Here is a 12,813-nt window from a genome sequence, read left to right as displayed (position 1 = left end):
TGTGAACTGGATACTATCTTATCCTTATGTTACATGAGGCCTCATATTGATTAAATAACTTCCTGAAGATCTCAGTCCTTAAATGCTAGAACTTGAACTTAAACTTTAGGCAATTACTCTCTAAAGACCATGCTTTGAAAAACTATGCCATAAGCAACCGAAGAGCAAGATTTTTCTTATAGAGCTTCACTTTGATTTTACTTTTAATACAGGTTGGTGTTAAGTGAGCCTCAAAATACAGGAGGAAGTGAATTAGACCAGAGAAACTGTACCTGTGAAAATTATGCTGAAGAAATGATGCTGTAGAGTTTTAAAAGGGTAAGATGATGAGAGCAATATACTGTAACAGCTGGCAGCAGAGATTCTGGAATCTAATTGCTGGGGAACAAATCTGACTTGCTACTTACTAGCTATGCAACTCTTAACAAGTGTCTGAGTCTCTGTGACTTAGTTTTCCATCTGTAAAACATACATAATAATTAGTATCCCATATAGATGTTAGTGGACTATATGAGAAAATCTCTGTAGAAAGCTTAGCATGATATCTGGTATACAGAGATTTCTCAATGAAGTTTCATTTTTGTTTCCTCACAGCAAATGAACTAAAGACTAGACTGCCAAAACAAGAATGGGACTGGTCCCTAATATGGTTTGTTTAGACCAGGTAAGGACAATTATTTTCTAAGATAAAGGTGCATTTTAAAACAAAACACATTTAGGCTAAATGATTATTTTACTATCTTGCATTTTTCATAATGAAAAGAAGTCATTTTGGAGAATGGATTCAACTTTTTTTTTTATATTTCCTTGATGTTCTCTGAACTTCTTTCTGGGTTTTTAAAGACACATCATCCGATTTCCCAAAGACATTAGCCTTTAAGGAAAATAAATTAGAAGAGGGCTTCAGAAGCTGAGGAAAAAACTACAAGTGAATTATTTATTATTCCAATTCTCCTAAGTATGTTTGTGAGTTCCCATTTAGAACAAGCACAACATTTATGATTTTATTATCTGAAAACTAAATGTCCTGAGACAGGAGTAAGGGGAGTGCCACAAGTGATCTTACGAAAAACACTGAAGAAAAAGAAGCAGTGGGTTAGGAAAAGTTGCCAGTGATGCTGTAGGATCAGAAATATTACTAATACTAGAAACCAAGGAGGAGAGAAAGACAGCAGCAAGGGCTTCTGAAGCTCCAGTTTACTAGTAGAAACTCAAAGAGACACAAAGCCCAGTGCCTGAGCTCTAAGCGTGTCTCCACATGTTTCTTGAGTCTGTGTTGCTCACGAGGCACTTCCTCTGCTGGTTGCTATAGAAACTATCATCCAACAGGACGTTGAGAATGAAAAGCAGATGGTTGCTAAAGTACAAATGTTGTCATCTTTGTGTGTTTGCTCTACTATCCTTAAGACTAAAAAGGAGATAAAATTTAAAACAAAGAGTATCATTATTTGAATTGAAAACTTAGGAATATGGATCTCATAGTTTAACCTAGTCTTTCATTTCAGCACAACAAAACAGTTAAGTGAGGGCTATTTGCTGAAGCCCTCAGAGGAACCAGCAAATGCCACGGGAAGCAGGAAGTAAGGGTCCTGTCAAGTGGAAGAAAGTCTGATTTTAATCAAGAAACTTACAATAAGTATATCTTTGAAGGGCTGTATCTTGTAAATGATCCCTTTTTAAGTTTGTCGTACATGCTGGGATGGTACTATCTTGAAAAGAACTACTCAAAAAAAATCAAAACTTCTTTTGTTAACACCATATTCAGTTTGATTCTTTTTAAATTTATTTTCTTGTGAGATTTATCATATAAAAGATTTTATAAACTATATATATATATGTGTGTGTGTGTGTGCATGTATGTATATTTATGTGTGTATGAGTATAGGTAGATATCTTTGTATTCCATTCCATCTATTTTTTGATCTTTCTCTTAACCAGACCACAGTATCTTAAATTCTAAGTTATGTAGTACATGTGGATATCCCAACATCTGCTTCAAGTCTCTCTGGGCCAAGCACTTTGCTAATTCTCAGGCACATTTCACCTTTTGGCATGACATGTATGGGAGGATCCTGTGATAGTGGTGGTGGCTTTCGAGTTCTTGTGAAGTACTAGACGACAGTTACAAAAGCACCTAAATTGAAGACTATGTATCTGTTCTACAGTGCATACTGATTTTCCTTTGACTCATCTGATGTTGAAAACTTATAATTCCAGCTTAAAAAAACACCCTGAATTTATCTACATGTATCAATCCAATTCAGTACTTCTAAGTTTATCTTAAGGATTTCAAGTGATTCTGTCAATTAAAAATAAAAGATAAATGTATGGGTATAATAATGATTGCATTTTTTATAAGCAGTGATAAAGAGGTCCATTTGTAGTTCAAAGAGGAGAAGGAATTGAGATGCTAAGTAGAAAATTCTACTTAAGAGTTTTTTAAACATAGGGTTATTGTAGCAAGTTCTGGGACAGGTTAATCCTGCTTGCAAGAGTCTAAGAATCAAGTTGGAAAAATAGACTTTTCTTCCCATATAAAAATTTCAACAGCCTATCAAGGCTGAATAAGTAAATGTTAACTGAACAGAAAAGCTCTCTAGAGGAAGGGGTGACTGCCATAGATGGGAGTCATGTGGAGATGCTCCGTCAAAATCATAAAGCGATAGTGCTCACAGAGAGGAAGTGCAGAAGGGTGTTCCAGAGATGAGAAGACCACCGACCAGTATAAAGAGACTAGAATGTGTATAGTATACTTGTTGGTTGAGATTTCAAATTATAAGTGAATCACATGCAAAATACGTAAAAATTCATTGCATAAATCTCTGCGGTATATTTATGGCATCATAGGGCCCTTCTGTGGGTGTGAGAACTAGGTCAGGTTTTTAAACTGGGTGAGGAAGCAATATTCCATGGGCACTAATGATATCAGACGACTGCTCATCGAATTCTAATACTCTTTTAGTATGTATATCAAGCCATGCTCTTGCCAGCTACCCAAATGTTTTTCCTTTAGAAACACCTTGGTGTATCAGCCATCGCCACAGATTCCTAATGGATGAGTATTGCCACTTGGCCACTTATACTCTGCAGCCGTATCATTCCCACTGATGAGAGGGAGTCCAGCTCTCTAACAATAATGCCTGTGATCAATCGTGCTGCAGCCACTGCTGAGCTTTTCAAACATGCCAGAGCTTCTGTCACTAACTGGCATGTTCCTCATAAGCTTAGTGATGGGAGTGTTCTTCTGGCTGTTGCAAAGAACACAGCCAGCTGGCGGGCTCTCAAGTGTTATACAATAGAACCATTCTAGCCTGCTCACTTCCCTCAACCTTTTGGTCCCTTCCTCAAAACTCTGCCAAGGCAGTTCTATCATTTGCATTTAATTTAATATAAGCTTTTTGTCCCCCACAAGTTTCCGGTAACCATCTCAGCAGCATATCAGGACCCTTTCCAGGTGCTCCCGCCAGGGAGTTCTCAGTCACGGGAGAATGCTCCCTTACTGGCCAGTTCTCTTACTGAGCTTATCACTCACCACTCCCAACCCCACCCAGTCCAGTACTAGGAAGATCTACTCCCCATCACCTCCCCAACCCTGATTTCTTTTGCTACAATCAATCATGTCCTAACGTTCTTTTGGTGAATAATTCCCTCTGGTCTCCAGCAGGGAAGTACTTCTTCCCTCATTGGCCTAGGAGACTCGATCCTAGTTACAGAACTAGAAGACTGGAGAGGAAGTGGGGTCAGATCTTGAAGAGAACAATTAATATCTTCCAAGGATCCATTTCAGTTGAAGTTTTTGGCAAGTCTTCAGGCGAGAAAAGGCTGCTATGATTCAGCAAAACAAAGTAGGCCATACTTTCAGGCCCAGGGGTCCAGATGAATCCAGGGGTCCCAGGTTCATGACCCATATGTCTCCATTCCACTCCTTCTCTAACAGGGTTTTGATTTTAGCATCAAGGACTTGCCTAGGCTGTGAAGTCAGTCTTCATTGTAGGTCTACTATTTTTACAATAAAGTACATGTGAAATAGAAAATATATATATATATATTGGTTTTAGTGCCCAGTTCCTAGCATAGAGCTAAAACTATGTAATTCCCTGAGTGGTAAGAATGGTAAGAGCATCTTTTATCCTAATATTTGGTCTTTGACCTTGGCTCCTGACACAGGGCTCCTAAATCCCTTGGAATTTAGTGGGTGACAGCAGTGTCTTTGTTCTAATGAGGTGACTCCTGGTGCGCTCCTGGTTGCAGGCTGGTCACCAGACAGATCAAGCCATGACTAGAGGCTTGGAATTTGTAGCCCCCCTTATCCCATTCTCCAGAGAGAGGAGAGGGGCTGTAAATGGAGTTAATGATTGATTATCCCTATGTGATGAAGCCTCCATAAAATCCCAATAGTAAGGAGTTTGGAGAGCTTCCCAGGTGATGAAGACATGAAGGGATGGGAGAATAATGTGTCTGGAAAGGGCATGGAAGCTCTGCACCCCTTCCCACATAGCCTGCCCTACACATTGCTTCCATCTGGATGTTCGTTTTTTTCTGTTACCATGTCCTGTATTATATAATAAACTTTTAAACTTGTTCCCTTGAGTTTTGTGAGCTATTCTAGCAAATAATCAAATCCAAGGGGGAGGAGGTCATGGGAATCTCTGATTTGTAGCCAAGTTGGACAGAGGTTGAGGGCAGCCTGGGGACCTACTATGTGCAACAGGCCTCTGAAATGGGAGAAAGTCCTGAGGGACTGAGCACTTAATCTGTGGATCTGATCCTATTTTCAGGTATACAGTCATAATTGAGTTAAGTGATGGTCATCCACCTGTGGTCACAGAATTGCTTGGTGTAGGAAAAATCCCCACACATCGGGTTTCAGAAATGTCATGAGTATAATAGTAGTGTGTGACTGCCAGACAGACAGACAGGAGGAAGAGAGAGTTTTTCCCAGACAGCTCACTATCCAATCTTCACTTCAATCTGCCTTCCAGCTACAGAAATGTTGGTTCTTTTTAAATGTCTCCCTGGGGGCTTTTTAACTTTCAAAGAGTGCCCCAGGTTGATGATCGACAAATCTGAGCTTGTCAGGTTTTCTTCCTCAGAACAACTGTGGCACTTGGCAACAACGAACACACCCTTATGTTATCAATCCCACTGCATCTCTGAAATGCTCAGTATCAAGCAAGCCAGTGGCAGCTCCTGTAGCCTGCATTCCGTCCCAGCTCCCCCTGGGGAAAGTTAGTGCTTACAATGCTGGAGGAAGCAGGCAGTTGCCTTGGACCACAGGAACCCTATTCCTATCCAGCTGGCAAGGGATCTAATTGCAAAATCATATCCTATGCTTCTAAGGGGCTGACTTGTGGCCCCAAGATGTATATGTTGAAGTCCTGGCCCCCATGTCTCCAAGCCTGTGGCTGTATTTGGAGAGAGAGCCTTTAAAGAGGTAATTAAGGTAAAATGGGATCATACAGGTGAACCCATTTACCACCTACCAGCCAAGGAGAAAGGCCTCAGGGCAGCCAGCCAGGCTGACACCTTGATTTTGGACTTTTTATATCCAGACCTGTGAGAAAATGAATGTCTGTTGTTGAAGCCCTCCTGTCTGCGGTATTTTGTCAGAGCATCCCTAGCAGACTACCAGGAGCCTAACAGGGGCTCTCATGAAAGTGAGAACACACTGAGGGCCTGGAGTGGGAGGCGGACTTGGGGGCGTGTGGGAAGAGCACCATGGTGTCTGCTCTGGCCAGACCCTTCATTCCAGTGCACCGTGTCTGTAATGTAGGCATCTTATCTCCACAGGTTCAGCTTCTGCACCAGTAGGTATTCGGCTCCTAGAAAGGACATGATGAGGGTTCTTACTGGAACCCAAAGCTGGGACTCATGCTCTGTTACTGTGGGCTCTGCAAATGTACCAGGCTTACTTTCATACAATGGAGACAGAAATAAGTATATTTGGATTTGGGAAGATTCATTTGGGCGCATCTTGACATTTCTACACCAGGTGATAATGCTGAATAGGTTAATGCAGCAACTAACTACAGGAGGATGAGGGCAAAGTATCAAGGGCACAGATTCTTCAAAGTTGAGGAAATGGGCCAGCCACCAGGTGATTAACCCAGACCAGGGACAATTTTAACCAAGGATGGGAAGAATCCAGAATGGTTAATGGAGGAGCAAGAAGAGCCCTTATTAAAAACTCTTTGCTTAGTTCAGTTCATCTTAAATTGTTTTCGTATTTGCACACACAAGGGATTTACATCACAGTCCTTAAAAGCAAAATTCATAGCCACGTTTGAGGAACTGTTGTCTATAGATGGAAAAATACACTAAATAACCACACAATGACAGAACCTTTTTGCTTCTATAAAGGACTAACCATAAGATTCACATTATAGTCTTTTAGGTTAAATCGGATTTTATATGCTTTTGTTTCCAAATCTAATTAGTATAATATCTCATCTATATATTCTTCCTTGAGGTAAAATTAGCTGACTGCACAGGGAAACTTAGGTAGACACATCAAGCCTTATTCAGATCTTGTGCCTTGTGGATCAAATACAAACAAACTTATAAATTATGGATGATCCCATGAGCAAAGAACCTTGTTATTCAGAGTGCTTGGACTGAGGCACAGATCCCCCAAGAAAATGAGAACATATCTCCTTCTTCGTCCCAAGTTACAAGCCCTTTCTCTATCTTTCCTGACATTCCATATGAAGATGGTAAATACTCACCAATGTATCAGATCATATCACCCAAGAGACCTTCACTTTGTGTTAATGCCAAATCTTAGTTCAAATCTTAAAAATCACCGTTTCGAAAAAGCATAAGAATCATAACCGTAACCTTTGTGTGAAATGATGTTAGCTCACAGATTTTTGCCTTTTATTAATCACTTAGTTTGCGAGCAACTCTGAGTTCTTTATTCCTTTTCTTTTCTTTGAATCTTCCAACCAATTTGAAACCTCTTCCAGGGGAGAAAGCAGTTTTCTCTGCAGCCACTTTTCTCTGGCATGTATTAAAACTCAGGCTTTGTCTACTCCCTGACTCTCAAGACAACAGAAAGCTTTGTTTCTTCCATGTTACTGCATATGCTCGTGAAGTTAAAATGAGATCATACAGGCAAAATTGCTTGCTCACCACCTAGTATATGGTAAATAATCAATAAATATTTGCTACCATTATTACTTTATCCCTTTCTCTATCCTACTGGGCTTACTGTCATTTAGAATCTTAATACATTCTGCCTAGTTATATTGGCAATCATTTCTCCAACATTTTCCCCATATCTAATGTAACCTACCCCCACCTTCTGTACATATTCTGCATTACCACCAGATTAAAAGTTCTGATTAATAACTCTGGACAATCGAGTTTCTGATAAATGCCTTTTATTAGTTCACACCTTAATCAGGCATTCGAGACTGGCACTGCCTAGAATCACATTCCCTTTCTAATTTAGTTTCCCTTATGCTCCATAATGGACACCACATTCTCATTAAAACAACTTGTTTGCTGTTGAAGTGATTCTACATTTTTTTCTACTTATAATGCTCCATTCACTGCTTCCCCACCAGCCGGTCCACAGTCACATTCCCCATCCTCCGATTGTGTCTTCCATAATCCCCTCAGCTGAGAGCACCTTCTCTCCCTCCTCACTTTTTCATAGTCTTTATCACTTCTTTCATTTTACTTTCTAGCATTGTTATTTGTGTACCTGCTTTATCTCTCCTACTACAGTGTAGGTCCTCAAGGGAAGAATAGGTGCCTGGCTCATAATTTTACTCCCAACTACCTACACTGAATAAATATTTGTTGACTAAATGAATGAACTTTTCAAACCTTCAGCCCAGAAAAATGAGAAGGTTAAACATCAAATACAAATAATACTTTAAGGCTGGCTTCTTAACCAAGGCTGCTGACTTAATTTGTAATATGATTTCTAGAGAACAAGGAAGTTCAACCTGCCCCCAAATATTTTCCAACCCCCAATATTCTACCCATAGGAAGCCAATATAAGTTGATTTTCTTAGTCTTCTTAATGGTTTGAGGTCAGTTGTGGTTTCAGGAGATAGGCACTTAATAAATAAAGTTGGTTGATGGATCACAGAACATGAATGGGGTAAAGGATGGTGAAATGTCCCTGAAGGTGTATGTGAAATGGTACAGAAGGTACACTTTGCCTACACTGACCTTTAAAAGTAGATGATCCTATTTTCATATTTGGCAGTGGTCAAATTTCTCAGTAGAATGTGTCATAATTTACCTAACATGAGTCAGACAACCAGCAAGCTCCAAGAACCTGCCAGGGACAGAGTCAGAGGGTACATGAATCTGGAAATGATTTGAGGGAGTACAAAGGCAGGGGAGAGTCGAAACTGGGAATGGCAGGACCAGGAAATAGAAGATGGGACTCAAGCAATTCATGTTGCCTCACCCATGCAAATTCAGAAGCCCTGCTGAGTCAAGCCAGGCAGGAGAAGTCACATGGCACCCTGGGAAAATCCGGAGCAGCCAAGGAAACAGTTACATCAAATCAGGAAGAGAAAGTCACTGAGGCTGCATGAAAGGGAAACAACCCATGTCCAACCAGGAGAAATGTTGGTAGATGCACAGCAGCGAAGGAAATGAGTGAATAGGACTCACATGACCTGGTGTTAGACACTGTATTGCTCGATCCCACTTGTAATTCCTGTTTATTCCATACATAAATGTCTTCAGTATGCCATCAGGAATTTGACATATTCTGTATCATATAATTATATGTCATAATTATGAAATATTATTCATGCTGCCCAGATATCTCAGATTCCACTGAACTGAGACTATAGGGAAAAGAATTAAGTAGTACTTTCTTATTGTTCCTTAATCATGATGGCAACCGTCCCTCCAAGTTGCTACTTGATTGGTAGCAAGTAATGACCATAAAAATGTGAGGTCATTTCAAGGGCCTCACAGGCATCCCAGGTCAGTTTTCAGCTACAAAGAGGATCGGTGTTAAGTGAATTTATGTGGGAAGCTTGAAATTGTTTGTGATGGCAAACACTGCAAGCCAGGGACTTTCCTCAGCCCTGGAGAGCTAGTTGTTAAATAATACTGGCACACCACCCGGTTGGCCTTGGTTTTCCTTTCCACCAGCTTTCATTTGCCATTGGATTCCGCTGTCTGTGAAGCCATGTGGAGAAGCCCACCATTGCCACCCCTTGACATGAGTTCAGAAGCAGTGCCCATACTATTGTTTCCAGATGCTTCAAAAGCTTCCAATCTTGGGGTTACCAGAACATTCTTGGATTCCTTGCAAAGATGAGGAGAATAACCTGCCTCAACTCTTCATTTTGTCACTGGGCTCTAAAAACTCTTAGTATTACCAGAGTTTCTCAGTCTCTCTTATTTTGCCCTTCTCCACCATGTCTCAAAATGAATCCAATAAACAGTGTAAGAAATGAAATTTGATCCAAACCTTCTCTGAATTGCTTTCCTCCTTAAGGGCCTCCTGCCAGCTACCGAAATGCGTGCCCCAGGAACACAACAAATATATATATATATATATATCACTAAAGCCTCAGTGTTATGGGTTATGAAAACAGAGACAAGAAATGTTGTCCTATGACAGGAGGGGCAGATAGGGGTCCAGCTTAGCGAAAAAGCAAGCATGACATTTAAATTCATTTTTTAAACTAATGCACCGATGGTGCTAGACACGTCCCCTTTGTCTCCTTTCCTAGATGAACGCTCCACCCTTTTTCTCCCTGCTCTGTGTTCTGGCAAATAGTTCCATTTCCCTCTAACTTCTGATTGCATTTGGCCGAAGAAAGACCCTGGTGGGAGATCTGGGGGCTCTGTTTGCATGGTTGCTTCCATGCAGCTGCTGTCGCTTCTCATCCTTGCTCCTCTGCTCCAGTGGTAGAAAGAGCTCCTTGGTTGCTGGTCCAGGATATGGCACCATCTCTCTTTGTTTTCCTAAAACATCACCCTCTACCTTAAAAAAAAAATCCTTTCTATTAAAATCTCATCAATTTACCCGTTAGAGTGTGCCATTCCTTCTTCTGCAGGCATCCTGGCTGATGTGACAATTAAATTAATCATAGTCCATGCAGATGAATGGTCTTTTCACTAAAGGTATTTCTATTTGGTATGTTTATCAATCATATATTCCTGTTGTTTCAACTGTAAAAAAAAAAAAAAACCCTAAAATCATTCTGCCAAAGATAGCTGTTTGTTTGACCTTAATTATACATTTACCCCATCTGTAATTTTGTAAGATCTTGTCAGAGTTCAGTAATGTTTTTGAAAGCTTAAGTCCGCTTGAATAAATAGGTATTTGAAGAGAAAATCAAGCATAAAGGAGAGACAATGAGGACACTGAATTTTATTATACTTGTAAAAATATGTTTGATGTATATTAGTATAAGAAAAATCCAGCAATTTTAACAGAGTGTTAAATATACAGTGATGAATTAGAACAAATAGGTTCCATGTCATGAACACGATCTCTTGGCTCAGCTACATTAAAGTGAAAATTTTGGCTTAAAATTTTGGTTTAATCTAGGGAAGTGTTAGAAATCCACTCTGCTGTTCCCAGGACCTTACGTCTTACTTTATTTGGTTGGGTAGGTTCTGGAAAAATATTTTCCTACTCATTTATTCTCAGATAACCGACAATTGGAATAATTCAAATCATGCATAAACCAGCCTGTCTAACTCTTGATCCCCAGGCCATCCTGAGTCAGTCATCGAACTAAGGTGCTGCCCCAAAGCAGAAGCAGTCTCCAGAGTGAGAAAGACTCTTGTGGGCAGCACCCCTGCCCTGGCCTGTGACCAGAGACTAAGGGAAATATCCTGTGACATGGTCGACTCATTGTGAACATGTGGGAGGGAAATACTGTTTCATTTTACTGTATGCTGGAGACTACAGAATGCAAGGATTATGCCAGTTTAAAACTTCCTTTCCTTATGATGTAGTTACTCTCTTACTTAAAGCCTCTGAAAAATGTGATCTTGTAACTCTTTTTAAATGTAGTTAAAAAATAATATGATAAAATTGGGGAAAAAATACAAAGCAAATAAAAACAAAAATGAAAAGACAAAGAGGAAAAATACATTTAAAAAATAATAATGTGAGCATATGAAGGGAAAGACCAAAGTTACTACATTACCCACCCCAACCCCCACAGGGCTTAACATAATGATTTGAACACATTAAGGCCTCAAAACCTGTTTATTAAATTTAATACAGATTTTCAAAACAAAGTTAAAATCAGACTGACTATTTCTGAAGAAGTTCCAAACTTAGGTGTTTGGTTTTCTTTACACACAATGAAAAATTAATCTGTTTACAGAATCTAGACAACTCCAAGAAATCCATTGGCTCTCTGAAAGAGTTTTGAAGATTACCTAAAACGGATTACCATCGGTCATGACACCCCGATGCTCCTCTGCCCGGAACAGTTCCTGATGAAATGGAAGCTCATCCACCCTGTGTGACTAAAGGTATGAAAAACAATGAAGAATATGCAGAGGGTAAGCAATGATTAATTCCTTAGTACAATGATGCTAATCCAACATGTACTTGAAACCTAGTATTTAATGCTCACTATAAAAAAGGGATCTCTGATGTTTCATCATACCTTCAATATCATTGATTCAAATATATTTTGCCTTCCTAAGAAACTCCACTCATGAGCTCTCGGTTCAATAACAGCAAGAATTCTCGAGAACTCAAATAATCTACATTCATCCGGTGTAAACTTTCCCAGGTTGTCATATTCATCTAGCCTGAACAGTTTTAATGGCATCTAATTATATTGCTGTTTATTTAGAGTTGCCTGTAGCCCAATATGTTCTTGCCTCTCTTCAGCACACAGGAAACACATTTCCATAAGTAAATCAAATCATCAGACAGCACTGAACCCAGAAGTGCCAGGACGAAGCTGAGAATCAGTACAGAGCCATGGTTGAGAAATAGTGTCTGACAAAACTAAGAGGTGATTCAAGGATAGAAATAGTAGAATTTGTAGCAAAATTGGTGGTCTAGATTGGCAAAGGAAGACAGAATTTATTGTTCAGGATAGGGAAGGCTATATTGTAGTAACAAAATAACACCTGAAATCACACACCAGCTTAATATATAAAAATTTATTTCTTGTTCACACAAAGTCAGTATAACTTGATACTCTCTAGAGCAGCATCCTTCTCAATGGTACCACTGATATCCAGGCTTTCTCTTTCTTGTAGCTCCACCATAAGACATTCTTGGTGTCCAGATGGCTGTGTCAGGGAAAAAAGAAAGTGGGGAATCTGGATTTTTCACTGTTGAGGCTCAAAAGGGGCATGTGTGCTGAGGCATTGACCATAGAAGAACTCAAATACTGCATGTGCTTTCCTACATATCCTAGTCTTCATGGGACAATAAGACTACTTCTGACCAATGCGTGTGGGCAGCAATGGTGAGTTACCTCTGGGATGAGACATTCAAGAGTCAGTGTGAATCCTTCAAGTTTCTTCATGCCCCCTGCATGTGACTGCAGTTCCAAATGACAGAGCTAGAAGATAAATAAGTGTATGTATGTATAATATCTATCTATCTATCTATCTATCTATCTATCTATCTATCTATCTATGTATATATATATATGCACATACTTTTTCAATAAATATACACACACATATATGTATAATATACATACATATCCACATATATACGTTATGTACAGTATTTTTTAATTGGGTATGGTGTTAGAATTGACTTATAATCTCATTCCCTGTGTAAGACACTGTTAATATTTTTTCAAATGTGTGGCTTTAGATGTGTTTTCAAATTTC

The 12,813-nt window shown here is 39.6% G+C and overlaps 1 long non-coding RNA gene across 1 annotated transcript; it reads left to right on the top strand.

Annotated features, from left to right (window-relative positions):
* The first annotated feature begins 210 nt into the window (after positions 1–210).
* On the top strand, positions 211–11,475 carry LOC140845049 (uncharacterized). The gene is made up of 3 exons (XR_012123675.1): positions 211–318; positions 595–664; positions 11,331–11,475. It is a non-coding gene; the product is annotated as an uncharacterized lncRNA (long non-coding RNA).
* The last annotated feature ends 1,338 nt before the right edge of the window (positions 11,476–12,813 follow it).

Source organism: Manis javanica, chromosome 2 (assembly GCF_040802235.1).
Source record: "Manis javanica isolate MJ-LG chromosome 2, MJ_LKY, whole genome shotgun sequence".
Taxonomy (NCBI): domain Eukaryota; kingdom Metazoa; phylum Chordata; class Mammalia; order Pholidota; family Manidae; genus Manis; species Manis javanica.
Note: the sequence above shows the minus strand (reverse complement) of the source record. Positions and strands in the feature narration are given on the sequence as shown.